Source organism: Bos javanicus, chromosome 4 (assembly GCF_032452875.1).
Source record: "Bos javanicus breed banteng chromosome 4, ARS-OSU_banteng_1.0, whole genome shotgun sequence".
Classification (NCBI taxonomy): domain Eukaryota; kingdom Metazoa; phylum Chordata; class Mammalia; order Artiodactyla; family Bovidae; genus Bos; species Bos javanicus.
In genome coordinates this window covers 61,684,947-61,711,907 of record NC_083871.1, presented here as the reverse complement: position 1 = coordinate 61,711,907, position 26,961 = coordinate 61,684,947, and the positions used below count along the sequence as shown (strand labels likewise).

The 26,961-nt window shown below is 46.5% G+C and overlaps 1 protein-coding gene and 1 long non-coding RNA gene across 5 annotated transcripts in view; one reads left to right on the top strand and one right to left on the bottom strand.

The window, feature by feature from the left end:
- The window catches only part of EEPD1 (endonuclease/exonuclease/phosphatase family domain containing 1), a 193,398-nt gene that overhangs the window by 110,057 nt on the left and 56,380 nt on the right, over positions 1-26,961 (top strand). The window lies entirely within an intron of this gene.
- On the bottom strand, positions 14,226-18,913 carry LOC133246136 (uncharacterized). Its single transcript, XR_009735929.1, has 2 exons — positions 18,471-18,913; positions 14,226-16,764 (listed from the first exon to the last, which is right to left on the bottom strand). It is a non-coding gene; the product is annotated as an uncharacterized LOC133246136 (long non-coding RNA).

Here is a 26,961-nt window from a genome sequence, read left to right as displayed (position 1 = left end):
TGGGTTTTCCTTTTTTTTTTTTAATTTTTAAAATTGTGGTAAAATATACATAACATTAAATTTACCACTTTAATCATTTTTAAGTATACTGGCATTAAGAACATTCATGTTGTGCAGCTGCCACCACCATGCCTCTCTAGAAGCTTTTTATCTGCCCAGATTGAAACTACAAACTCATCACTCACTCACTCCTCATTCCCTTTTCTCCCCAGCTCCTGGCAACAATTGTGATCTTTTCTGTCTCTGTGAATCTGACTACTCTTACGTACCTCATACAAGTGGAATCATACAGTACTTGTCCTGTTGTGACCGGCTTGTTTGACTTAACATCATGTCCTTAAGGTTCATTTGTACTGTAGCATCTGTTCAAATTTCCTTTCTTTTTATGACTGAGGGAAATTCCTCTCTATGTATATACCACATTTTGTTTATCCATTAATCTGTCGGTAGACACTTGGGTCATTTCCACCTTTTGGCTATTGTATGAATAATGCCTCTAGGAACATGGATGTACAAATATCTATCTGTTAGTCCCAATTCTCTACTTTTTCATAATTTTACTTGTTTCTAACTGTGCTCCTAATTTTTAACTTGTAATTGTTACTTGCTTTGTTAATTTCTGGGTACAAATTTGCATCAGGCTTGAACGGTCTGTCTCTTTTTATTTTTGTCAGCCCTGTTATTTTTACTACAGGATTTTTAGAACATGTATTTTTTTTGATAGTCAATATAGCAAAAAAAAAAACACAAAAAACCAAAAAAACAAACTGGGCTTCCCAGGTGACTCTGGTAAAGAATTTGCCTGCCAATGCAGGAGACACAGGAGACATGGGTTCAATCCCTGGGTCAGAAAAACCCCCTTGAGAAGGAAATTGCAACCCACTCCAGTATTCTTGCTTAGGAAATCCCATGGACAGAGGAGCCTAGTAGGCTATAGTCCATGGGGTCACAAAAAGTCAGGCATGAGTTAGCAACTAAATATACACGCACATAGGAAAAATGATTGTATTTGAGGATGAGGCTAGAAATGGGTAAGAGGAGGCACTTCCTGTTCTGCCCGCCATCTGTCGTTATAATGATGTCATTTTATCAGTCTTCTCGTGTGTCTGGCACCTGCCAGCACTGTGCTGGTGTCAGTCTGGATGGTCTGGTAATGGCTTTCGATTCCCACCACTCTGTTGAGAGGTAGGATGCCACAACCAGCAGCTTTTTGACTGCAACTGAGACAGACGAGCTGGGTGACTGTCATCCAGGTCCTGCGAGAATGGAGAGCCCTGTGATCCCATGGGCTGTGTATCGGTTTATTGTTCCATCACTCAGTTGTATCCAACTCTGCGACCCCATGGCCTGCAGCATGCCAGGCTTCCCTATCCTTCACCATCTCCCAGGGCTTGTCCGATTCATGTCTATCCAGTTGGTGATGCCATCCAACCATCTCATCCTCTGTCGTCCCCTTCTCCTCCTGCCTTCAATCTTTCCCAGCATCAGGGTCTTTTCCAGTGAGTCGGCTCTTCGCATCAGGTGGCCAAAGGATTGAAGCTTCAATATCAGTCCTTCCTGTGAATATTAAGGATTGATTTCCTTTAGGATTTACTGGCTTGACCTCCTTGCAGATCAATAATCAGCTTCAGTTAAAAAAAAAAAAAACAGCAAAATTTCCATCAGGACTTTGCCTTTGCTCAGATGAGTTCTCCAGTCAATAGTTGAAAGTTAATTCTGCATCCCTTTCTTTGTGTCCTGGTTCCTAGTCATCTGCTGAAATAAGTGGTTTGCATTTAAAAAACTGAGCTCTGAAATGTGTAGATGGATGGCTATTTATAGACATTTATTTTTAAATGTATTTGGAAAACGAGTAGATGAATGCTTATGAGGCCCATTAGTTACTTCTGATGTTTTACTATGAAAATGCCAAAGGTTATCAAGGATTTAAGTAATTTCATATTTAGAAATGCTTCACAGCAACTTGTTATCCAATATTGACTTCCACATTATAGAAGTATCTGTTTAAGGCATGACAAATTGAGCATCATGTAGTGGGTTTGATTTGACAGATGTCAGGCATCTTGAATAGTCTGATGTAGTGACCAGTGCCGTTGAGACGTTCCTGCCCTTCACTCTGGCCTCTGCAGGAGGAAGTGGGTTTCTGACCATTCCCATCACCCTGCCAGCGAGTGAGGTTTCAGTGAACAGCACACTGCAGGGTCGTGAGGGGGCACCTAGCCCAGTGCCTGGCATGATGTGCTTCTCCAACCTATATTTGCCGATTCCTTAACCCAGTTTATAGAAATTTCAAGATGAGTGGTAGTCTAAAATGTGAAGCCTGGAACGTTTCTCTGGTTGAAAACTATGTTGTTGTTGTTTTAAATATCAAATCCTAGCAAAAATAAAATCCATGAATAGTTTTATTTAGTCTTGAAATATTAAGACTGATGTTATTATTAAATGTGCAGATAAATTGAACTTCTTTATGTTATCAGCAGACATTAATTTCCCTAAATCTTTTTGGAGTTATTTGGTTGTATTAACTTTTGGAGGTTAATGTGAAAATGTGAGAATCTTGAATCTTGAAATCCAGCCAGTCAGTCTTTACTGAGTACTTGCCCTGAGTTAAGAGCTCCAGTCAACATAGGTGCTTTAGGGATTAAGAAAAAAAAGTGCACTCCCCAAAATGACCGAGAAAGAAGGCTTGCGCAAAATGACCTACCCACGTTTCCTTCCTGAGGTTATTTAACCCTGGATAGGAGTAGAGGTCTGCGATTAGACTTGGTTCATGTCCTGTACCCCAGGCTAGCTGTGTCTGACAGTTTGGGAAACTTCCATAACCTTTCTGTGCCTCAGTTTCCCCATCCATAAAATGAAAGCAGCAGGCACCCCCTTGGTTTTGATGACATGTAGGTGAGAGGTGCACACAGGAAACCCGCAGTCCATGCTGACCACTATTTTTAGCTCAGGTGACCCTTGGAATAGCCTCGGCATCCATCTTCCACTCTCTATTCCTGTGACATACTCAGACAAAAATCGATCAGTGAAGAAGAAATATTGCATGACATCCTTTATACGTGGAATCTAAGAAATGATACAAATGAACTTACAAAACAGGAAGAGACTCTCAGAGAATGAACTTATGGTTGCTGGGGAGAAGGATGGGGGGAAGGGGTAGTTAGGGAGTTTGGAATGGACATGTACACACTGCTATATTATTATTTTAAATGGATAAACAACGAGGACCTACTATATAGCACATGGAACTCTGCTCAATGTTGTGTGGCAGACTGGATGGAAGGGGAGTTTGGGGAGAATGGAGATATGTGGCTGAGTCCCTTTGCTCTCTACCTGAAACTATCACAGCATTGTTAATCGGCTATACCCCAATATAAAATAAAAAGTTAAAAGAAAATATCAATCTGATCCTGACCGAGAAATGATCCTTGCTTGGTTTTTCAAAGGCTGTGCATGATTTCATCCTTAAGCCCAGGATTACTTTTGAAGGTGACATGATGGGAACAGCGACCAGCACACAGGGTGGCCTTCACAGTCTGGCAGGCGGGAAAGCACCTGGCCCCTTCCACCAGCCTCCTTTGTTCTTTGAGGTTTATTTTAGTCCTCTGAGTCTGATACCTAATGGAAGCCTGGCACGTAAAAATAACTCTCATCCGAGTACAGTTGTAAAACAGCTAGCTCTTTGAAAGTGAGAGAGTCGGGGATGAAGCCTGTGGCTTGATCATCCCCATTATTTTTAGAGAGAAGCCCACCTTCAGGTGCCCACCCGTCCTTCCTGGTCCCTGCCCCCTGGGGTTGATCAAGGCCAGCCGGGAGCGTGACCTGAGCCCACCTCCCCTCCCCCCCGTCCCCCGCCAGTGCTCCAGCTTCCTCATTTTGGTCTTTTGCCAGCCGTCTTCCCTGAAGTCATTACTGGTCATTGACCTCTTCCCCAGAAGAATGCTCAAGAGGTCTCTGAACTTGAAACAATTTCCACATTTGGTTTTACACAGGAGCCCGTTCCCTTGTTTGGGCTGGGTGGTCTAAAACCAGGCCACGCAGGGAAATAACCCTGGCAGCACCAAGTCACGAAGTGCCCGTGGCTTGTCAAGGAAACAGTCTCTGAGAAGAGTTGGTGTGTGCCAGAGCTCATTACCTGGGGCAGCTGGGTTGTTGGTCCTCAAATTAAGTGCGTGGTTGGACCGACAAGAGTGAGTTCATAGGATAAGGAGTCGGGACCCCAAAGTCAGCCAGGCTGAGATGGGTCTGATTGAGAATCTAAAACCCACTGTTTCAGCCTAGAGCCCCTGCTGTGGGTGGAACCTTCCTGGCACAGCTGTAGGTAAGCGTGGGTGAGGGTGAATACTGCACACTGGAGAGATGGGGGTGGAGGAGCCCGGAGACAGCTGTCACCTGGCCTGCTGAGTCCCCCTCCTCTGTTATACCGAGACAAAGGTGGCCCTAGCGGGAGCTGGCTGTCATTCACCTTCCACATGAGACTTGAGCCCACACTGAAGGAAAGCGACAAGCGCTCAGACTGGGAATGACTAGTGACATTGACCTAATGACCCACTGCCTGGTCTAGTGCACTATCCCAGGAGGTGTAGATCTGGGCACTTAAAACCATCCCAGATGCCAGTGCTGAGTCTCTAACCAGACGTGCTTCATTTTGTGACTCAAGGTTGCACTTTTTTGTTAGTCTGAGGGAGCTTATCCTAGGGACAGTTTGTAGCCAGAGAACACAGCCTTTTCTGGCTTGGGAATACAGGGTCCTGAGGCTGTTTGTGACCCCTGCCCCATGCCCTTGAGGATGTATGGGTGGGTTGGGGAGGTCAAGGTTCGGGGCACTGAGACTCTTCCAGGTTATCAGAAGCCTGCAGGTTAAACTGCCTTGTCTCTGCCGGCTCTGCACAGGCACGTGGGGCTGAGTTGCATGGACAAGAAGGTGCTGGGCACCCAAGTCTCTCAGTTCAGTTCAGTTCAGTCACTCAGTCACGTCCAGCTCTTTGCAACCCCATGGACTGCAGCACGCCAGGCCTCCCTGTCCATCACCAAATCCCTGAGTTTACTCAAACTCATGTTCATTGAGTTGGTGATGCCATCCAACCATCTCATCCTCTGTCATCCCCTTCTCCTCCTGCCTTCAATCTTCAACCCTTTTCTAAAAGCAGAGCGCGTGAGTTTTGCATTGCAGATGTGATACTTATTTTTAAACGCTGTGTGCAAGCAGTGACGCATCCCCTGCCAGCTAATCTGTGTTGTGTAAAAGCACATAAACCACAAATTATTGTTAAAAGGGAACAAAGCCAAAGAACAGATGCAGTGAACCGCTTGTATCATGTGACTCGAGGGAAAAACTCTGCAAGAGGCATTTTTGAGCAGCAGCAGAGGGAAGACCCATGTGACCAGAACGAACAGGCAGCAGATTCTGCCCACTTGTCTTCTCTGGGGTAGCTGACACCTTCCTTTGTCTCTGATTTTCAGGGCACTGATGATGACCATTTCTCTGTGTGTGTATTCCTTATTGCTCTTTCATTAAAGTGAAGTGCAATAATTGGCTTGTACATGCTGAGAGAAAAAAGTCAGGAGTATAGAGCTTGCAGTATCATCACAAAGGGAACAAATGTGGGACTTGAGTGGGAGAATCATGCCAGGCCTGCATCTCAGCACTAGGTGATACTAGGCAGGCTGGTTTACTAAAGTCAGAGACTGTCATATAACCCAAGCCCCCTTATAGTAAAAAAAAAATTGGTATTAAAATCTAAGAGTAGAAACGATACTCCTTGGGCCAGTAGTAGAACTGTGTTGTGTTTCCATGAATGAAAGTTGAGACCTTCTGGATCAAGAAACAAAAAACATGTGTGGGAGGAATTACTTCTTCCCTGTCCAGAGGTCAGGGGCTGGTTGGTCTGCATATTCTCCCTGAGGATGAGTGATGCCCTGATGCCCTGGGTGGGAACGGAAGGCTGTGGCCCAGGATCCCTTCTGTCCCTTACTTTCCCTCGTGGGGCTCAGGTTGCTGGAGGGAGGGCACCTGTGGAGGGACTGTGGGGCCCGGGCCTTTCGCTCTCCCTCTCTAGATAGTTACAGTCTGGCTCTGCCTGGCCCTGACCCCATCCCTTCTCCGAAGAAACTCCTGGTCCAGTGCAGGAAGCAAGCAGGACACAGAGTTTGAAGTTAGCAGCAGGGATGCTAGTGAGTCTTGGGGTGAATTGGGTGTCAAGAAAGGGTCCTGGAAGAGCTGATGATAAATGCCAAGATCCGAAGTGCCCACCAGGAGAAGTTAGACGGGGAAGAGGCCCAGAGCTCCTGAGAGGAGGAAAGTGCAGGGGTGTAGAGTAAGAAGACAAAGTATGGCTGGAGTACAGAGAGAAAGTCTCAGGGGAAATAGGGAGCAATAAGGCTGGGCAGGAAGAAAGGGACCCCTTCAAGCAGGCCTTGAGAGGCCACCAAGAGGTGCGGAGTTACGCCAAGGGCAGAGGGACGAACAGAGGAGGGGCAAGAAGACCAAATGAACCTCTGGATTTTTCATGTGTTGATGGAGGTGGCAGATTCCCTCTCCTAGTAGAGAGTGTCTGGAAAAGTTTCAGGGGCTGCAGCGTCTAGAAAGCCTTGCCTTTGGACATTGTGGGATATTGTTTCATGTTCCATAAGGAGCAGTCTTGTTAACATGAGCCCAGGGCTGTGTTTTCTAGGAGGAACTTAGGAATCCAGGCCAACACTGAGTGGATGACCCAGTAGCAGAGCAGCTTTGCTCATCCTGGTGTGCTGTTCTCAAGGTTGTTTTCCCAAATAATCATCATCTCCCTCTAAGGTGCCCTTTAGGGCCATATCACAGCGCTGGGGAGAGCTGACAGGAAAATTAAGCCTGGACACAGCATGGAGGGGGTTGGAGAATTTTGCCCAGAACCTCTGGCTCCACCTGAGTCCTTTGGGCCAAGCAGCCCCCACCAATCCTGAGACTTCCAGTCCTGGATTTATTTTGGGTGGCCTTTGAACTTCATGTTTTGAATCCTTTTCGTTCCAGAAGAACTGTGGCTATTTCTGTTTTGAGGTCAAGAAAAGATCTGAGTTCATATATGAGGGACCTTCAGGTTTCTGATTCCATGTAGGAAGATGAAGATGTCTACAGTGGACATCATTGATTGGGCATGATTTCTAGGCCCTGAGGTCCTCCTTGGCAACAACTTGGGTGCATGTGGAGCCAGATTCATTTTTTAGGGTCCGATCCAGGTCCAGGCATGTTAACTACATGTTGAGGGAAGCAATCCTGGAATGATGAATGAGAGAGTGAATGCATCAGTGAATGAATGCCAGCTCCAACCTGAGGTACAGTTTTCAAGTCGACGATTTTCACCCCCGTAGTTCTTTCGACCTGCCTCTCTGTCCATTCCTGTGGCCCCCTCCAAGGTGAGTATCCCCTGGGGCAGGGGCGCCTGACAGGGCTTCTCCAGGCCTGGCCCCTCCTGCCGCCACCTTCTCTGTGCAGCTTGTTACCTCTGCATTTCCCCTGCATCAAAACATACGTCTGAATCACATCCCCCAGAGCTTGTGAAGACTCAGTTAAGATCTTATTCTCATGGGAAGAGCCCCTATGTGGCTTTCCAGGGATACTATCCTAGCCCAGGGATGGAAAATGGGACAGCCTCTAAGTGATTGTTAGTTCTTGCCAGAGCAGCCATCCTCAGTGACCCTCTGCTGAAGGGCCACCTGGGCATCTTTTTAGATGCAGATTCCAGTCTGAGTGAGTCTGACTGAGCATGGGATGCCAGCCTGTGGTCAGAATCCCTAACAGACTCCTAGGTGTTTCTGGGTCAAGTGAACAGCAGGGTGGACAATGCACGTAGTGCTGGGTGGTGGGGTCCCCGGCTACATCTGTCCTGGCCTGGCCTGGGAAGAATGCTGGGAAAAACTGAGGGCAGGAGGAGAAGCGGGTGACAGAGGATGAGATGGCTGGATGGCATCACTGACTCAATGGACGTGAGTTTGAGCAAACTCCAGGAGATCGTGAAGGAGAGGAAAGCCTGGCGTGCTGTAGTTCATGGGGTCGCAGAGAGTTGGACACAACTTAGCGATTGAACAACTGCAATGACAACCATGAGAGAAGTGAAAGAGAGAGGTTGCATTGGGTCCTAAATCAGCCCTCCTCATCCTAGCTCACCTAACTCTTTAGCTCAGAAGTACACATTTTTAAAATGTGGGCACATTATCAGAAATCCATGTTTCCCTGTGTGTGCCAGGATTTGTTAGTTGATTCCATTGGTGATTTGGGTGTATCTTTACCTGGTCTCCAGTTACTCAACATGAATACTCACGCCCCTGGAGACAGCTAAACTTTCTTTTGAAGCTAATCCTTCCTAAGGCCCCAAATGGGACTCCTGATGCAGTGTCTTGCTGACTCGTTTCTTCTTTTGCCCGTGTCTATATTCCTTCAGTGATCAGGTGTTACTGAGTGCCCGCTCTGCAGGAATCTGACCAGTCCTGGTGATACAGTGACGCTCAAGGGGCAGGGCCCCTTTCCAAGTACTCTAAGCAGTCATCCTGTTTGTGTGCAGTGTGAGATGGGAGGGCTAACAGGGCTGGCTTGTTGGAGGGACACTGAGGCCTGACAGACTTTGAGACGAGAGGAGGGCAGGGGGAGACATGTGATTTGCTCATGAGAGCTAAGAGGTGACCCAGAGCTGCCCTGACCCATGGCACCTGGGTCAGAGCCAGGCCTGGTACCCGCTTCCCTGATGGGATGCTGTTACTTGCTCCTCACCGTGAGATTAGGGGTGGATCTGAAAAATGCTTCCCCTCTTAATGACTCACAAAAGAAGCTGAGAAAGCCATCCTCTAAGTCCTGATGCCTTTATGAACTGAGTTTGTGATGTCTTTTCCAATTTTAGTTAAAGACCTCTGACAAAACGTGCAATGGTGAGCGGGAGACTCTCTGGGTCTGCCCACAAAGTGCAGAGCACTTGAATGCGGTGATGTCAAGGACCTTCTTCCCTGAAGATAAAAAGGAGGCTTTACAAGATTAGACATCCTGCATACCTTCCGTGTGGGAGCACACTGGATGCTGTGTTTCATTAAGGCAGGGCTATAAAATCGATGAGTGCTCTGGTCATGATTGTCTCTTTCCTAGAGGCCCCAGTCAGACACATTTTCCTAAGTGCGTGCTCATGGTCACTTGGGTGGAGCCCACCACCCGCCTTCCACTGACTTCCTGTTGCCTTGTGGTCTGAGAGGGAGGCTGGTAGAATGAGAGTGCCCTGCTGGCTGCGCTGGGAGCTCTCTCTATGAGGGGAAGGACCACAGGACCGGGGAGCGGGGCCGATGGGCAGGCAGGGGGAGCCTCCTTGCTGTTGCTCCAAAGCAGAGGAGCACCTTATACATCAATGAGAGTCTCAGGACACACAGCTTTGTATGGTGTCTTTGACTGACATTCCTGCCCAGAAATGCAGGCTTGTTCTCGGAGGATGGGAGCTCTCTTTTCTCTGAGAAATCTTTAAGAAACTTTTCCAAAAGGTATAGTGTGTTGCCCACACGCAGCATATTCTGCCTCAGACCCATTTATCTGGGTAGTGTGCCTCACCAGTTTTTCACTGGGTATCAGGAAACTGAGTTGCCTTGGTTTTCCAGTGCAAGGGCTATCTGAATGATAAGGATTTTCTAGGAAGGAGGGGTTATAATTATTATCATTGTTACTAAAAGCTCATCATCCCCTCCCTTTAGAATTTTGAAAGGAAAGTGTTAGTCAGTCTGACTCTTTGAGACCTCATGGACTGTAGCCCACCAGGCTCCTCTCTCCATGGGATTCTCCAGGCAAGAATACTGGAGTAGGTTGCCATGCCCTCCTCCAGGGGATCTTCCCGATCCAGGGATAGAACCTGGGGCTCCTGCATTGCAGGCAGATTCTTTATCATCTGAGCTACCAGGGAATCTCCTAAGCTTTTCTGATTACTGGCATGGCCCTTGGAAGGAAGCGAGGAGGATGGGGACTTGCTGAGAGATGGGGGGACATTTTGGTTATAGGAAGGGAGGCCTCATGCTTGGGATTAATAGTAAGCAATAATTAATAGTAATGTTTGGGGTTAAGAACTCCATGACTCCTGAAATTTCCAGGACTCTGGACCAGTTTTGCAGAGACTTTGGGGAAAAAACAGAGGTAGAGAGACAGCCTGTCATTGGATAGGCCTGGTTCAGATCCCCATTTTCCCTCTCCTGGTTGGGTGATGGCATCCTGTCTGAGTCTCAGCTGTTGCTTCCCTAAACTGGGACTCATACCCTCTGTCTCGAAGCCATGGTACCCCCAGAACCCAGAAAGGAGAGGGAAACTTCCCCTGGGGACGGGAGCTATGCGCATCAGAAGGACCAGAACCCAGGGGACTGTGATGAACGCCCCTCACCTGTACAGGGCTGTCACAGGACCTGCCCCAACACATGGCACACGGAGCACCTGGGCCTCCACAGGTGTTTATAAATGACAGCCGTTGTTTATCACCTTGTAAATCTTGAGTTCTTAGTGCTGTTTTATACGATTTGTGGTTTGTTTGTTTTTCCAGCATCATATTTCCTTAAGCGAGCCCAGTTTTGCTCCAGAGTAAGAGCTCAGTTCTAGAAAGAAATACTCGCTTTTGGGAATCATTGCCTGCACTTTGCCTTTTCTAGGTCAGATGCCATGCGTGTTGGATTTGCCCTTCAGAACAGTCCTGCTGGGAGGTTGACACTGAGGGTGTTTTTGGTTTATGTTTTTGGATTGTTGTTTTGTTACTGAGATTACCAGATTTCCCAAGCTGGATTCATGCCTGAGGCTGTTGTTGGACGCTTTTGTCTGTTGTGCCAGCTGGTGGTCAAACATGTACTCCGTTTCTTGAGTTCTGTCTGGCTCTCCTCACGGCTCCTCCAGCCCCGCAGCCCTTGAACATGAGCCTGCCCCAGAATCACCCGTTCAGACATTTGGGCCGTCTCCAGGTAACTCCTCTTGGGTGGTTATTCGTAGCAAAGGGGAAAGCGGTAACTTTGCAGTGGGAACACGTGCAGACGGCGCCATGTGGGACACAGCAGCCCCGAGTATCTTCTGATACGACGTTCCCCCTAGAAGGGTACAACCTCAGTTCTGTGGCATTTTTGCCGAAATGCATGATCCGAATTTAATCACAAGGAAACAATGAACAAACCTGAATTGAGAGACTTTCTACAGATAACCGGCCAGTACTCTTAAATCTGTCAGAGTCACGAAAGATAAAGACTGTCACAGGTTGGAGTGGACCCAAGGGGCATGATGCATTGTGGGCTCCTCAACTGGAGCGGGAAGGAACCTTAGTGGACACTTGGCAAAACGTGAATATGGTCTGTAAAGTACTATAGTCAAAAGTTAAGGTAATAGTATTGGGTCACTTAAGGCCCTGATTTAGATAATTACGCAGTGTTTCATAAGGTATTAACTTTGGGAGAAGTTGCATGAATGGTCCCGGCATCTTTTTTACAACAGGGTGTGGAGTAAAGTGCTTGCAGTTTGGAGCCGGAAAGGCCTGGTCTGGGTTCAGATCTTACCTCTGATAACTATTAGCTGAGCGACACAAGGCATGTTGCATTTCCTGTGTGAGCCTCTGTTTCCTCATCCGTCCCCCCACTGGAGTTTCTCTGAGGATAAATGCATGTGCAGTCCACAGTGTGTAACGTTCCCTTCCCCAGTGATAAAAAAGGGATTTGTCTTCTTTCCCGCCTTCCAGCCTTTCCCTGACCTGCCCTTTATCTCTTGTCAGCCTCCACTGTGCACCTTCTCATGAGGTATTTTCCGAAACCTACACGTGCATTTACACCCAAAGTCTAGAAAGCAGTTTGTTGTTGTTCAGTTGCTATGTTGTGTTCTTTTCGACCCCGTGGACTGTAGCATGCCAGTCTCCGGGGTGTGCTCAAACTCATATCCATTGAAGTCAATGTTACCATCCATCCATCTCATCCTCTGTTACCTCCTTCTCCTCCTGCCTCAGTCTTTCCCAGAATCAGGGTCTTTTCCAACGAGTCAGCTCTTCGCATCAGGTGGCCAAAGTATTGGAGCTTCAGCATCAGTCCCTCCAATGAATATTCAGGGTTGATTTCCTTTAGGATTGACTAGTTTGATCTTGCTGTCCAAGGGACTCTCAAGAGTCTTCTCCAGCACCACAGCTCAAAAGCATCAATTTCCAGGTTGTAGAGATGAGAAACTCTCTGACTGGCTCTTGCTGTATGAAGCCTGAGCCAGGATTGAGTCCTGGTCCATCCTGCTTCAGCAGCCCTTTTGCCATCTCAGGCATCCTTTAGGATTCTCAGTCAAAGCCTTCTAGACACTAAGCCAACAACATTGGCATCGCCTGAGAGTTTGTCATGAACGCAGAGTCTGAGGCCCCCACCCCAGACCCAGAGACTCAGAATCTGCATTTTACCAGGTGATTTGAGATTCAAAAAATCCTCTGCTCGAGGACTCCACATAAAAGGACTTGACTTGCAGGAGAGCAGTGTCTCCTTGTCTGTATCTACAGAGGGGGCTAGATGAGAGTCGATGTGAAGCTGAGAAATGTGAGCTCAGAATAGAGAAGTCTTCAGAATACATCATTCCAGGTCCATCCTTGTGTGGAATTCTCTCCCCTAAAGACTTTAGAGGCCTGAGGTCCTGCCAACAGCCTGGGATTCCAGCTGGGGCCTCTTCATGGGATTCCCTGGCCAGGGTCTTGCCTGGAAGGGATTGTTTGTTTTCTGTGGGACTTGGGTTTCTTGTTCTGTTTACTCGCCTGTGCCAAGCATGCCTGGAGCCTCCACACAGAGGCTGGTGGCATCCAGCTGCAGAGGGTGCCCACAGGAAATGGACAGCAGCACAGGCTGCTTCTAAGCGACAGAGGCTTTGTGGCAGCCCGGATTCCTCTCAGCTGGACTCAGGTGCTATGCAGGCTGTCTTTTAAATGAAATTAGCCTTTGTTGGATGATCCAGCTTTAAGTGCCTTTAAGTTTAACCACCAGTAGGCTCTACGAGGCGAAGGCAATGGCAAGTACTCCAGTACTCTTGCCTGAAAAAATCTCATGGACAGAGGAGCTTGGTAGGCTGCAGTCCATGGAGTCGCTACTAGTCGGACACGACTGAGTGACTTCCCTTTCACTTTTCACTTTCACGCATTGGAGAAGGAAATGGCAACCCACTCCAGTGTTCTTGCCTGGAGAATCCCAGGGACGGGGGAGCCTGGTGGGCTGCTATCTATGGGGTCGCACAGAGTCGGACCCGACTGAAGCGACTTAGCAGCAGCAGCAGCAGCAGCAGGTTCTACGAGGTGAGACCACCACTAGCCCCATTTTGTAGCCTTGGACTCTGGGACTTAGAAAGGCTAGTAGGAGCCTAAGATCATGTGGCTTGTAAGTGGAGCTGAGATTTGAACCCAGAGCTTCCTTCAAGCCCAGTTCTTGAACCTTATGTTGTACTGGCCCAGGTTCCCTTCAGTATCTAAAGCAGGACGGCCATCCCAGTGCCCTCTCATACACGGCGTGGTGGTGGTGATCCTGCAGTGTCCTTCCTGTCTTTTTGTGCTTGCCCTGGGTGGACCACTTGCCAGGCTCTCTGACTCCACTCTCCAGCGGGGCTGGACATGCTGATGGTCACTCTTGGCACGCGGGACAGATATTGGGTTTTGGTTATATAACTGCAATTCCCAGAGAAGGAAGATTGGCAGGCTGGGAGACCAGGCAGAATGTAGGGCAGTCGATGCTTGGCATGGTGCAGCTCCTGGTGGAAGGGCTGGGCTCTGCACAGTGCCTTTGAAGTGTGGACACTTCAACAAGGTCTGGGGCAGTCAGAGGGCGGGCTGCACCTGGGCAGGAAGCAGCTCAGGGAAGCACCACGGGTCGAGGCTGTGCTGTGCAGCCGCTGTTACCGTTCTATAGTCGGTTTCCTTCCGCGTCTTCCCCCTTTCTAACAGATGAGCAGAGGAAAGCACAAAACCACCAGAAATTCTAAATTAATACCCAGCCAGTGTGGCTCATCTTTTCGCCAAGACTCCGATGAGGGAGAGGCTGGTGTTTTTAAAAATCTGGTTCTCTTTCAGATGCAACTGAAAGGCTGAGAGGTAATTAGCTGTTCTAGAAAGACTGTATCCTCACCTTAAAAAGCTGCCTCCTGGGAGTGCCTATTATCTGTAGTGGGATGGGAACATGGCAATAAAAATAGACTGTGGACCCTCCTCTGCAGGAGCTGAAGAAAACCAGCCTATTGGTTTAAGGAAAATTAGGCAGTGGGCCAAAAGTTAACCACTCTCTCAGTTTTTAATTTGAAAAAAATCTCACAAAATGAGTACATTTTACTATGAAAATTCAGAGGAGTCAGAAAAGCACAAATAATAAAGAAAAATACCACCTTAATACCACCATTTGTATGAATTGTTCTGAGCATCTTGGCAAATACACCTCCGATCTCCATTTCTTTTGTTCATGAATGAATGTTTATTTGTATGAAATTGGGATCATGCTGATGTACAGTCTTATAAAGCACTTTTTCCCCCCCTCAGTATTGTTTCAGTCTTTCCCTCATGTTATTAAATGCTCTTTTTAGTAGTGAAATGGCTGTATTAGGTAAAGGCATCATAATTCATCTAAGGATGGCAGCAGCCAGGATAAGGATGACCATGAGTAGGATTTGTATAGAACTTGCTTTGTGCTGGGCACTATTCTGAGCTCTGTTCTGTTAACTCACTTTATCATCACACAGTGCTGTGAGATAGGTACTCTTGTTATTCCCATTTAGCCTTTGTTGTTTGGCATTTAAGCTTTTCCTTTTAAAAATATATATTTTAAACAACTCTGTACTAAGCATACATATTTAAGCACACTCTTGGTTACCTGTAGGTTGCTGTTGGGTCAAAGAGTCTGCATATTTTAAAGCTCTGATGCCTGTTGCCCATCATCCTAGAATGAGTCTCCACTCTCTGTCCCTTTTCCTCTTCCCACTCATTTTGGTCTGGAGCCAATAAGTTGGCTCTTCACATCAGGTGACCAAAGTAATGGAGCTTCAGCATCCGCAAATGTCTATTGATACCTTGCTGGGCACCAGAACCCATGCTGGACACTGTGGGTGTACTGATGAATGAGTCGTGGCTCTTTAATCTCAGGAACTGGTGGCAAGACCATCTTGGAATGGTTATTGACTGGGTGGAAGGTTCGCTGTACATAAAGCCAGGAACAGTGGTTCAAGCTCATTTCTGTTCCCACCAGTGGCCTGTATACACAAGTTACCTCTCTGGCTCTCAACTATGCTGATTCTCAGCAGGGAAAGGGTTAGCTGTGCCTGGTGTCCTGGCCCTCAAGGCAGTGCAAGGTGGGTAGGGGAGATGGATGGCAGCTGAACACGACACACAGACATCACGTTTCATCAGGAACGAAAGCCGAGAACGGCGTGGGGGCGGTGTGAGCTTCTGTCACTCACTCCTGGGCTCTTGGGAGATAAACAATGGGAAGAAATTAACAGTCTTGGACTCCAAAGACTCCTCTCCTTTGAAAACTGTATCGTATGTAAGTCACTGCCCCATGATTATCTTGCAAATTAGGAAGACATGTCCTATATTTCACATGGGAGGTGGGGAGTGGCCTGCAGAATATTTCTGGCCTCTCTTGAGCTCTGCAAGGGGGTTCAAGTTTCATGGGCAATGTGGCTCTTTGATTCTGGGTTCCAGTGCTGTGTGGGGAAGTGTGAAGGCGTTTGTCTCAAGTTTGATTTAGAAAACTGAGCTGCAGGTGGAAAGCATGTAAAGTGACTCTTTTCCCCCAAATGATGTGGCTTTAACATGTTTCACTTTTGAAAATGGTTAACAAATTCCCGAAGCGAGCAGGCGATTTTATCAGGAGGGCAGAGTATATAGCACTTGAAAACCAGTTTTCCAGCTATTTTTTATAGGTTTAACACCTGCAAAGTGGCATTTTCTGCAAAGACACGACAAGGATAGCAAAGAGTGTAAAAACAAAATTCCATAGAAACTCTTTCTCAGACTCTGGGGTAATGGGGCCACTGACCTAAATAAGAGCAGAAATCCTCCAGTACAATGAGCTCATACTGCCAAGATGGGCTGAATTGAGGCCGTGGCATCCTCCACTCACACGCCGGTCCATGTGCATTCAAGCCCAGACGACATGCAGGCTGCTGTCTAGAGACAGCCAGGCTGCCCCAGACCGTCCCAGAGAGGGTTTCTGGCTCCAGGACCCTGGCTGAAGGCTGGGTGATAACAAGGCTGTATCCCTGGATGGAGACATTAACTAAAGAATAGAATTTTATCGTAAGAATCCCAGAAAATGAGCAGACCTCTTCAGGTTCCAGGGCTGGGTCGGAGAGAACTGTTCTTGGTGGACTATCCAAGAAACAGCACAGACTCAAAATACAGTGCCACAAGTGGGAGCGTGGCATTAATTTTCTGCAAGCACAGTTTTTAAAAAGTAAGAACAGGTGGCATTAATTTTAATTTAAGCCAGTAGATCCAAAATAGTAACATTCAACATTTATGTACATAATTAACATAAAAATTACCAATGAAATAGTTTACCTTCTTTTTGTGTGCTCTTCTAAATCCAGTGTGTTTTACCCTTAGCAGCACATCTCACTTCATAACCATCACATTTCAAGTGCCCAGGAGCAGTATGTGGCTCATGACTGCTGTCTTGGGCAGTGCAGGCGTAGAAGCTGTATCACTCAGCATCTTATGAGTGAGGCCAAAAGGCTGCTAGGATGCCGTCTGGGCCTGTAATGATCACTATAGCATTTGATGTCGAGTCTTTCATAGCATTCTTCTGCCACTGGGAGAAAAAAAAAAAAAAAAAGCTTTCAACCTTAATAACTTAAACTGTAGACTGTAATACTTTCCATTTTCATAGGGCTTTTCCATTACAGGATATTTTAGTATGCTCTCCTAAAACTGTGAGAGAGGCCAGGCAGGAACCATTCCTTTGGCACATGTTTATTAAGGGTATGCTGGGTGCCAGGGACAGAGGAGCCTAGTGGGCTGCTGTCTATGGGGTTGCACAGAGTCGGACATGACTGAAGCGACTTAGCAGCAGCAGGTCCTGACTGGCAGACAACTCCTGCCTTCTTGGAGCTCAGATTCCAGTGGAGGGGAAAAGCATCATGCATCACTGTAGTTAGAATTGTAGTGGGTATGAGCAGGGGCTGTGGAAGCACAAGAGTAACACTCCTAATTTTGCCCAAGATGTCCAGGGAGCACTTGAGAGGCGAGAGATTTGAGCAGAAAGATCGAATGATATCTTTGCTAGGAAGATAAACTGAAGTGAAAGGTAGATGCATTCTGAACGTCATCCATTTGGGTTAGAACTTCTGAACCTGGAATGTCCGTTTTACAGCCCAGACAGGTGGCAAGTTAGGTCACCTGCTTGAAATCCTACTAGATGTCCGTAGGCTATAGATTCCGGAAGAGTTCCGATTAGCTAGTTCTGGAGCAGCTTTGCATCTAAAATGTGTCCCTGGATGTGGTCTTTAGGAAGGAAGGAAGTGGTGGGAACAGCCCTGCCCTGAAACTTAATGATCAGCTGATCTCCATTCCATTGTCCTTTTCTGCCTTCAGCTATCATTTTTTTTTGGTTTTGACATCTGACACGAGAACATTTTGTATACAATTCTGTAAGATCGCTCTGTTAAAAAGTGAAGTCGCTCAGTTGTGTCCAACTCTGCGACCCCCTGGACTGTAGCCTGCCAGGCTCCACTGTCCATGGGATTCTCCAGGCAAGAATACTGGAGTGGGTTGCTGTTTCCTTCTCCAGGGGATCTTTCTGACCCAGGGATGGAACCCGGGTGTCCCACATTGCAGGCAGACTCTTTACCGTCTGAGCCACCAGGGAATCCCTTCTCTCTGTTAAAGTTCATGCTTTAAGTGCTGTTTGTAGTGTTTCTGTTGTAGTTACTGGGGAGTCCTGGGGGAGACAGCACCATTTCTGGATGTTTCCATTCCCAAGCGAACCGACCACCCATCTGGAATTTCAGTGCAAAGATTTTAACCCACACAAGGAGCTGGGCTCTTGCCTTTTGTCCATACAAGGCCGTTGGCCACCACTAGGGCAAGACAGAGCACACACACGCCTGCCTGGGGCCTGCTGCCCTCCAGGAATGGTGAGCCTCCTCTGCACTCAGCAGTTTTTATTTTTATCTCATCAGCGTGTTCCTCCTTTTAAAGTGTGAATCCTAGTGACCCGAATGAGCTGTCTGTCTGGGCCTGGGCCAGCAGGCCTAGGTTACTCCAGTTCAGAGGCGGCCCTGGTCTAGGGTGGCAGGGACGGGGGTTCCCAGTGTGACTGGATGGGGCGGGGCAGGGAGCCAAAGTGGCCTGCCAGACGGACAAGTTCTCAAACTAGGAGAAGGTTATTCTTGAAGTAAACCAGACCCTGTACTCCTCTCTCCCTCATCCCCTTCGTAACAGCCCTTTTAAAAGAACAAGCAAAGTTTGCAAAATTCCGATGTTAATATTTAGAAACACAAAATCAAGTGGGCATACCTCTTCCAGTTTGGTTGTGGGTGGAATTCAGGCCTGTTGGCTTTGGCATCCACACATGAGGCTCTGCTGAGATTTCATCCATGCTGATGCATCAGAACAGCATGGTTTCATACTTAGAGGTTGGGCACAGGAGCTGGGGGGTTGCTCTTTCCTTGGAATTGAGTGATGGCTGCCCCAGGCTCACAAGGGAGGATGTGGTAGAGTTTTAGAAACAGGAAGACAGAAGGCCTACCCCACCCACTGCTGGCTCATGGAGCTGGCATGAGTCAGAGGGAAGAACTGTAATATTTGCGGGCCTCTTGTGCTGTACCATGGAGAAGGAAATGGCAACCCACTCCATTATTCTTGCCTGGCAAATCCCATGGACAGATGAGCCTGGCGGGTTGCAGTCCATGGGGTCGCAAAGAACACACACACCCACCCACACACACCCCCCTACGTGTGTTAAGTGCTTTTCCTCTGTAGGCTCATGAATCTCGCACAGCTGTTCTGTGGGCTTATCATTATAGAGGTAGTTTTGCTTCCATAGGGCAGTGGTTCTCCAAGTGTGGTTCCTGGACCAGCAGCATCACCTGGGAACTTGTTAGCAATGCAGGTTCTCAGGCCCCACTCACGCTTTTCAGAATGAGGACTCTGGAGAGGGGCCAAACTATCTGTGTTTTAACAAGCCCTCCAGGCAAGCCTGATGGACTCTGAGCTTGGAAGCTTCTACCCCAGAGGTTAAAAACACAGGCCTAGAGCTAATCTGGGCTCAAACCTCAGGCTTTTGGCAAGTCGGGCAACCACTCTGCTTTGGTGTCCTCATCTGTAAATTGGAGGTGTGAATAGTACCCACTTCACAGGGCTGTGTGGATTACATTAAGGAGTATATGATGAAACTAGGGCAGTGCTGGCACGTGGTGAGCACACCCTAAGTATTTGGTCTCCTTCACTCGGAGTCTGCCAGCTTCGATCCCGGGTCTGCTGAACCTCAAAGCCATCTACCCATCTAAGGGACCAGCCATCCCTTAGAAATCAAATTCAGTTAACCATCACCATGTCTCATTCTGCAAACACTGCAGGCTGCTCTGTAGGCCTGCTGGCCAGGGGGGTGTCCTCTCTCCCTGCCAGCTCTAGTTCCTTAGTAGGAGCTGCTTGAACAGGGAGAGAAAGATTTTAAGACCAAGGCCAAGTTCAGCATGTGGCTGCCTTTATTGATTAATGTGTCTGTCTTGGATACACGAGGGGTGCTTTCCTCTTGCTGTTGCCGGTTATCAGGCAACTTAGTGTGAATTTCTGGGCTTTAATGGAAGGCTATTAGGAGTGACTGCTTAATGTGGCAAGCCAGAGGAGTTGTGTGGGCTGTACCTGTTCAGGGTGGGTTGGCAGGAGGCTGCGTGTGGTTTGTGGGCCTTGCCTGGCCTAGGAATTGGTCTGGTGCTGTTGCTTTTGGGAAATATGGGTGGCTGTAGCCATGGGAAAGGGCTGGTTGAGAATCAGTATTTTCTGAATCCTGGCCACTTATCTTTTCCATTTTATCATGATTAATAGAAGCTTTCAGCCCCATTTTGCAGCTATGGGAAGGACTGCCATAATGAAGTACCATAGAATGGGCAAATTAAACAACAGAATTTGTGTCTTCATGGTTCTGGGAAGTAAATACCTGAGATCAAAGGGTCAGCAGAGTTGACTTCTGAGGCATATAGATGACTATTGTGTCTTCACATGGTCTTCCCTCTATACTCAGCTGTGTCTGAATTTCCTTTTTTTTTTTTTTTTAAGGGACATCTGTCATATTTTATTAGGCTTCCCAAGTGGCACAGTGGTAAAGAATCCACCTGCCAATGCAGGAGATGCGAGAGATACAGGTTCGATTCCTGGGTCAGGAAGGTCTCATGGAGAAGGAAATGACAGCTCATTCCAGTATTCTTGCCTGGAAAATCCTATGGACAGAGAAGCCTGGCGGGCTGCACTCGTATTTTATTAGGGCCACTCTACTGGCTTCATTTTAACTTTAGCTTTTTAAAGACCGTTGATTACAGTCACATTCTGAAGTCCTAGGGATTAGAACTTCAGCATATGGATTTGGGTGGAGTGGGACACTATTCCACCCATGACACCTGGCCTCAGATCATCCATGTGGGTCTTTCAGAATGGGGCTGGTGCGCTGGGACGGCCCAGGGGGATGGTATGGGGAGGGGGGAGGGAGGAGGGTTCAGGATGGGGAGCACGTGTATACCTGAAATTAAAAAAAAAAAAAAAAAAAGGAAATAAAATAAAATAAAATAAAATGAATGTGCTACTTTGCTAAAAAAAAATAAAAATAAAAAAAAAATATTTAAGGCCTTGGCAAAAGCAGTGCCAGACCAGTTCCAACCTATGACACTTCTTCCTTATCCTTTCCTGCCCCAGGCTGAATAACCCCATCCCACCCCCATCATCTGTGGTCTTGGCACTCTGTTCTTCTCTTTTGGAGCACTCGATTTGTTTGTAGTTAAGTGACCACTTGTGCAATTAATTGATTAGTGGAGATGCCCCCCACTGGATTGTCAGCTGCATGAGAGCAAGGCAGGGTCTGTCTTGTCCACTGTTGTTAATCAGGGTTGCCTGACATAGGGTTTCCAGGAGGATGAGTGAATGAAAATAGCAAGCAACCCAAAGAAGTAATGGATAAGAAAGATTCAGAGAAGGTGCTGGGGGCCCAGAAGAGTTTCAGGAGAAAAGTTTCAAGGAGAGAGCAGGCACCAAGTGCCAGTGGTGGTAAGAGACCGAAAAAGAAATCAATGGAGAAAGCAGTGTTAGAGTGGGGCTGCAGTCAGGTCCTGGGGGAAAGGAATGTGATCAGTCATTCGAGCAAAGGTGAGCTGTTTGGTCTTGGAAAAGAGGACTTGAAGATCTGAGTGGAAGGATAGTAAGGAGGGAGGGACAAATACAATTTGTCCCTTAGCATCTATGGGACATTGGTTCCAGGAACCCCTATAGATTCCAAAATTCAAGGATGCTCAAATGTCTTACATTAAATGGCCTAGCACAATGGCTACAGTTGGCCTTCATATCCACAGATACTGGGATTCTCTCAGAGCAAGCCTCCTCAAGTCTAGTCTGGAGATCTTAGATGTGAACCATGTGAGGTTGGCTGTGTTGAAATCTTTATGAAATTGGCATTCTTAGCTATTATACCCTAATTCGGGAGTTCTCAAAGTATGGGTCCCAGTCTGGCAACTGCCTCTCCTGGGAACTTGTTAGAAATGCAAATTCATATTTAAACAGAAGACCCTGGGGTTGGACTCAGCAATCCATTTTAACAGCCCTCCAGATGATGCTCACTAAAGCTTGAGAACTGCTGCCCTAACCCCAAAACTACAAGCAAGTGGTTGTTGGAAATTAACTTGCTCCCCTGACACTTATGCAGGAGCCAGCAACAAAACAATTCCAAGAGCAGGGATGTCTGTTCTCTTACTGCCTGCTTTCTGGAAGAATTTTTGAAGTTGTCAACTCAAAACCTGCTTTGGAATTCCCTGAGGTTGGAGAATTGGGCTGATAAGAGAGGCCCCTGTCTTGCAGAAGCTTCTTCCCTGTTGTGTGGTCAGCAGTTTTTGCTGGGATTCCGGGCAGCTTTCCTGGCCTGACTCTGAGTTTCTGAGCCAGCCAGTTAGGGGAGTGGGGGTGGGGAAAGGGAACCTCCTGGGCCTCCCTGAAATCGCTATTTTAAATTGAAGACAGTGAAGGACCCCAGGGGTTACAGACTAGAGGATAAGGTTTCACACCAAGCAGCTGGAATTCATAGCCGCGATGTCCGGGACCTGTAGCTTTGAAAACTTGGTGAGATGCTGTTTCTTAACAAAACCCAGCCTCAGCCCACTGGCCTCTATCCTCGCCAGGACTTGGCACCATTCTGGGTCACCAAGCTCCTGCTGCACCTTGGGATTCCCCAGAGATGAAAGCTAGGCAGCCCTGATTACTGCTGTTGCTTTCAAGAGGCTTGACTTAGCTGCGGCTTGCAGTATGGGCACTCAGCAGCAAATGTTAATTGCTGGAGGCATAGAGTGGATTTTTTCCTCTTTGTAACTCAGAGGGACAGATATCCAAACACTAGCCAGATCCCCACACATTTGAAGGTGACCCCGCAAACCAGGGGTTGAGATTTCCCAGATAACCAAGGCTCTCAGCCAAGAGTAAGTGCCCATTTGCCCCTGCAGTGGGGTGCCTCTGGCATTCTAAAAGCCTGTGGACATGATGTTTTGGAGGCTTTGCTGCCTGGGATTTGTGTTCAGTCTGTCCTGTGTTGAGCACAGTGTCATGGGTAGATTCTGAGGAGTTGGAACCTACCCTGTCCCATGTTGGGACTATTCATGGGAGGGAGGCGAGAGCAGGTAAGTCCCTCCACTGTCCCTGGGAGCTCCCTTTCCCCTCCTGGAAGAACTTCGGGCTTCCCTGCAGAGCACAGACTTGTGTCCAGTCTAAGTGCTTTCTCATTTTGCACACTTGTAAAGGTAAATCTTCCTCTGCTGCCAAAATCACAGGAAAGATTTGGCTCTGGTTCTGGTTTATTCATATAATTTTGAGAAAATGATTACATCCAAATACTTTTTTTTCTCTCTCCATGAATGGGCTTTAGTCCTACTTTTTTCCCACCAGTGGGCCTCTATATAAAATATTGGGGGCAAAATATTGGAAATAATTATTTATCAAGAGTATTTGGAAATCTAAAATTCCTGTACCCCCTACTCTAGTGTCCCCAGAGAAAATTATCCAGTTAACAAAGGAGAGGAAGGAGATAGTTCCAGAACTTCAGTTAAGTGACAGAGGTCTGAGTGTTCTTTGTACAGGGCTGCTAAAGCTCTTGTGGGCCTTCCAGTGTCACTCATTGGCGCTGGAAGACATTTCCCAGGACTGACACCCCGCTCCCCTGTCATTCACTAGTTCTGATGAAAGAAGAGTTGAAAACAGCCAATAAAATGGTGGTCAAATAAATGTAAACTTGAGTAGCATAATAGCACCTTTCCCACCTATTGGATTAGGGAGGATCTGCAGAAATTACCCAGGACAGGGGAGTGCGTTGTAGAACTACTGGTGGAAGTCTAAATCTGCCAAGCAATTTTGCAAACTTATTTAAAATCTTAAAAATGCACATAGCCCTTGACCTCCTGGAAGTTTTTTGTTTGAAACAAAGTTATTCAGAAAGTAGTATGTTCCAAGTTTTTCACCAAAACGATAATTAGAACAGTAAAAAATTAGAAACAGCCTTGATGTCCAACAAGGATTATTATAGCATATATCTATATTTATATCTGTATCTATATGTATATCTTTATTACAGTTACATCAGACAGTACTTAATAACATGTAGTCATATCAATTAATAAAAATGACAATAACTTATAACTTAACAGTTTAAAAATAATAGAAATAACATTATGATTCCAATTTTATAAACTATGTTTTCACTTTTTTTTCTGTCTAAAAGGATTTATATCAAAATGTTAATGGTAATTCCTAGGTTGCAGAATTATGGTTAGCATTTCCTTTCTCTCTCTTTCCTTTGTATTTTCTGAATTTTCTGCAATAAATATGGGCTTAGTAAATTATTTCTTTTAAAAAATAAAGAAAAGACTCTTATGAAATATGCCCTCATAATTGCTGCTTTAAACAACATCGCGCCCAGAGCGTCTAACTGGCTGGTTTGCATTACAAGAAGGAATAAACGTTCGCTTTTTACTGATTAATGGGGAAGGAGGCCATTGCCTCTGACAAAACGCAGAGGTGAATTTCATCTGGCCTAAATGGAAGAGAAGCCTTTGGTAAGAGGTGAAAGTTCAGCACTGAAAGCCAGATGAAGAATTTTGGCTGGAGCATTAAGCTGGAATCACAGACCCTACATTGTGTTAGATAACTTTCAGATTTCCAGTGTGTTCTGAAAGTGGAAATTTTTTTCTCTTGCACATTCAGTTAATGGCTCTTATTCTGTCCCAGAAAAATGAAACAAGAAACTAAACTCTTGAGACGGTGGCAGTGACCGTTGAAAGCAGCAGTAGCTAAGTCTCACTGGGCACAAGTGACGCTGCTTGTTCCTAAGGGTTGGGTGATGGGCTGGAGGGGCCAAGAGCAGAGCCAGGCTCATTTCCTTAAGAACAGCTGGAGGGATCATTTATACTGAGAACTGTGTGAAAATACCACTCTTCTTGGCTGAAATCAAATGTAAAGTTGGGCTTTAGAAATATTCATTTCATGGTAGCCTGACAGGCTTAGGATGGAAACATTAGATGGTTGAAGAGGAGAGGGTGAGGGTGAATGGTGATTTCATCCAGGGTAGAAAGGGCTAACAAAAGCCTCAGACAAAGCCCCAGACAAAGGCCCTGAAGGAGAGGCATTCATCAGGTCTGCAGTGGTGTTAGAGGCTGGGGTTTCACAATGGGACCTGGGGTCTGCAGGGAGTGGGTCAGTTGAAAGTGAGAGGAAGAATTATTTTGAGGCCAGCCTTTGTGTGAAATATCAGAAATCAAATAATTGGACTGTAGCATTACTTTGAAATGTATCAATAATATTAATATATATATGCATATATGGATTGGTAGGTGGTTAGAAGGACAAATATGTGAGAAAAGAAATATGGTAAAACGCCAACAGTTGTGGAATGTGGGCGGTAGGTGTGTGGGTGTTCACTGCATAGTTCTAGAAACTTCACTGAAGGTTTGGAAAAAAAACATAATTAAAATATTGGGATCAAAAAGAGCAACTAGATGGCAAAACCTAAACTCATGACATTTACAGAAAAGATAGGTAACATGGAATCCCACAGGAATCCCCAAATACAAAAACCTGGGATCTAAAAGAGCCCCAAACCCTTAGTTATTGATCCAGGAGTTGGCCAGCACACATTTAAAATGTGTGTATATATGTGTGTTACCTCCGTACTCACAGGATTTGGTACACAGATCCTACAGTGCAAAAGATGAAAATGTCAAAAGGAAGCCTAATGAATGGAAAGGGAAAATAGGAAAATGTGACAAGATCACCCCAGAGACACCTCACATGGTTCTGAACCAGCTGCTAAGAGAAGACCACAGGAAAGTGGAAGTGCAGAGGGAACAGGCTCAGCTACAGCCCACCTTTTTCCAGGTGAGGCCACGCTGGATGGGGACACAGTCCCCACTGTAGATATTTGATCTGGTGCATTTGATCTTATTGGTTCATATACCACACCCCTGAGCCCACCGCCACCATGAAAGCCAAGGAATAAACAAAAAGCGTTCAGGAAAAGCAGTTGGGGGAAGGTGGTGAAAAGGGTTTCTTCAGGAAAAACTATCTTCAAATGATATTTGCAGCATTTTCTGATTGTATTAGCCAGATGTCTCCTTCTCGTGTAAACATGTGTTGAAAAAAATTGGAGGGGAAGCCTCAGGTTCCAAGAAGTCCTCAATTCACTTGAATCAGAGAGATGAATGGTAACAACTTGAAAGCCTCCTTGACTTAGGGATGAGTGGACCTGCATTACCATAACCACTTGGATTAAGAACGATCAATAAGAACCTCATCCAAGGTCTAAGGCTTCATCTCTAAACAGTTAAATATGACACTGGGGAGGAAGTTTAGGATGAAATTAGGAGGTACCAGTTAGGGCCCTGAGCTGAGTTTGAATGACCACTTTGCTTTTGAGTAGTGGGAGTAAAGATTTTTTGTTCATTGCTCTGTCTCTGGTGCCCAGAGTCATGCCTGGCATGTAGTGAGTGCTCAGTAAATATTTGTCAAATGAATTAAGAAAAAAATGTGAGTCCTTTTAAGTCATACGGACCTGGGCTCAAGTGTCTGTTTCTAGCTCTTGTGTGGACCTTACACAAGCCAACTAATCACTTTGAAGCTGCAAAATAGGAGTAGAAATTCCTGCCGCTTCAGTTGAGAATAAAATATCCCAAAGCCAGGAGTAAGAAAAACTAATTTTGTAGTATCCAAATCAAAGAGCCACTCCCTGAGTGCTCTTTAGTTTTGGGATCTGCAGTTTGTCACCACTGTGTCGTTGAGGAAAAATGTTGAGGTATGAGTGAAACAAGAATAAAGCCTTAGCAGAGAACCTGACATCTGGAAAAAGCATCTTCTTTCTCACCTTCATTGGTTCTGTCCACATTTCAGTCTGCTCCTGTGTCTTGTCTTCCAAACTTCCCAGGGATAAACCCGCCCAGTCTACTGTAATTTTCTCTCCTGCCTTTAAACCATGCCGTTAACTTCCTAATGGGCTTTCTTGTGGGGCCTGAGACCTTAGATTAGGCCAAATGTTTTAACCTTTTTAGAAAGTGGCATGAAGTAGGCAATTTGCTGCTGCAGAGGAGAAGTGTTGGTTGGAAAAGCCTTTCTCAGTCTCCACCAGGAGCCCCTCTCCCCTTCACTGTCCACCATTAGCCCTGCTCATCTTCAGCCATTTTCAGTTAAAATTGCCTTTGGCAATTCCTGTGGTTTGTGCTTGCTGTGATTTCCAGGGGGCACTGGCCTGATTCCACACAACGGGGCTTCCTGAGAG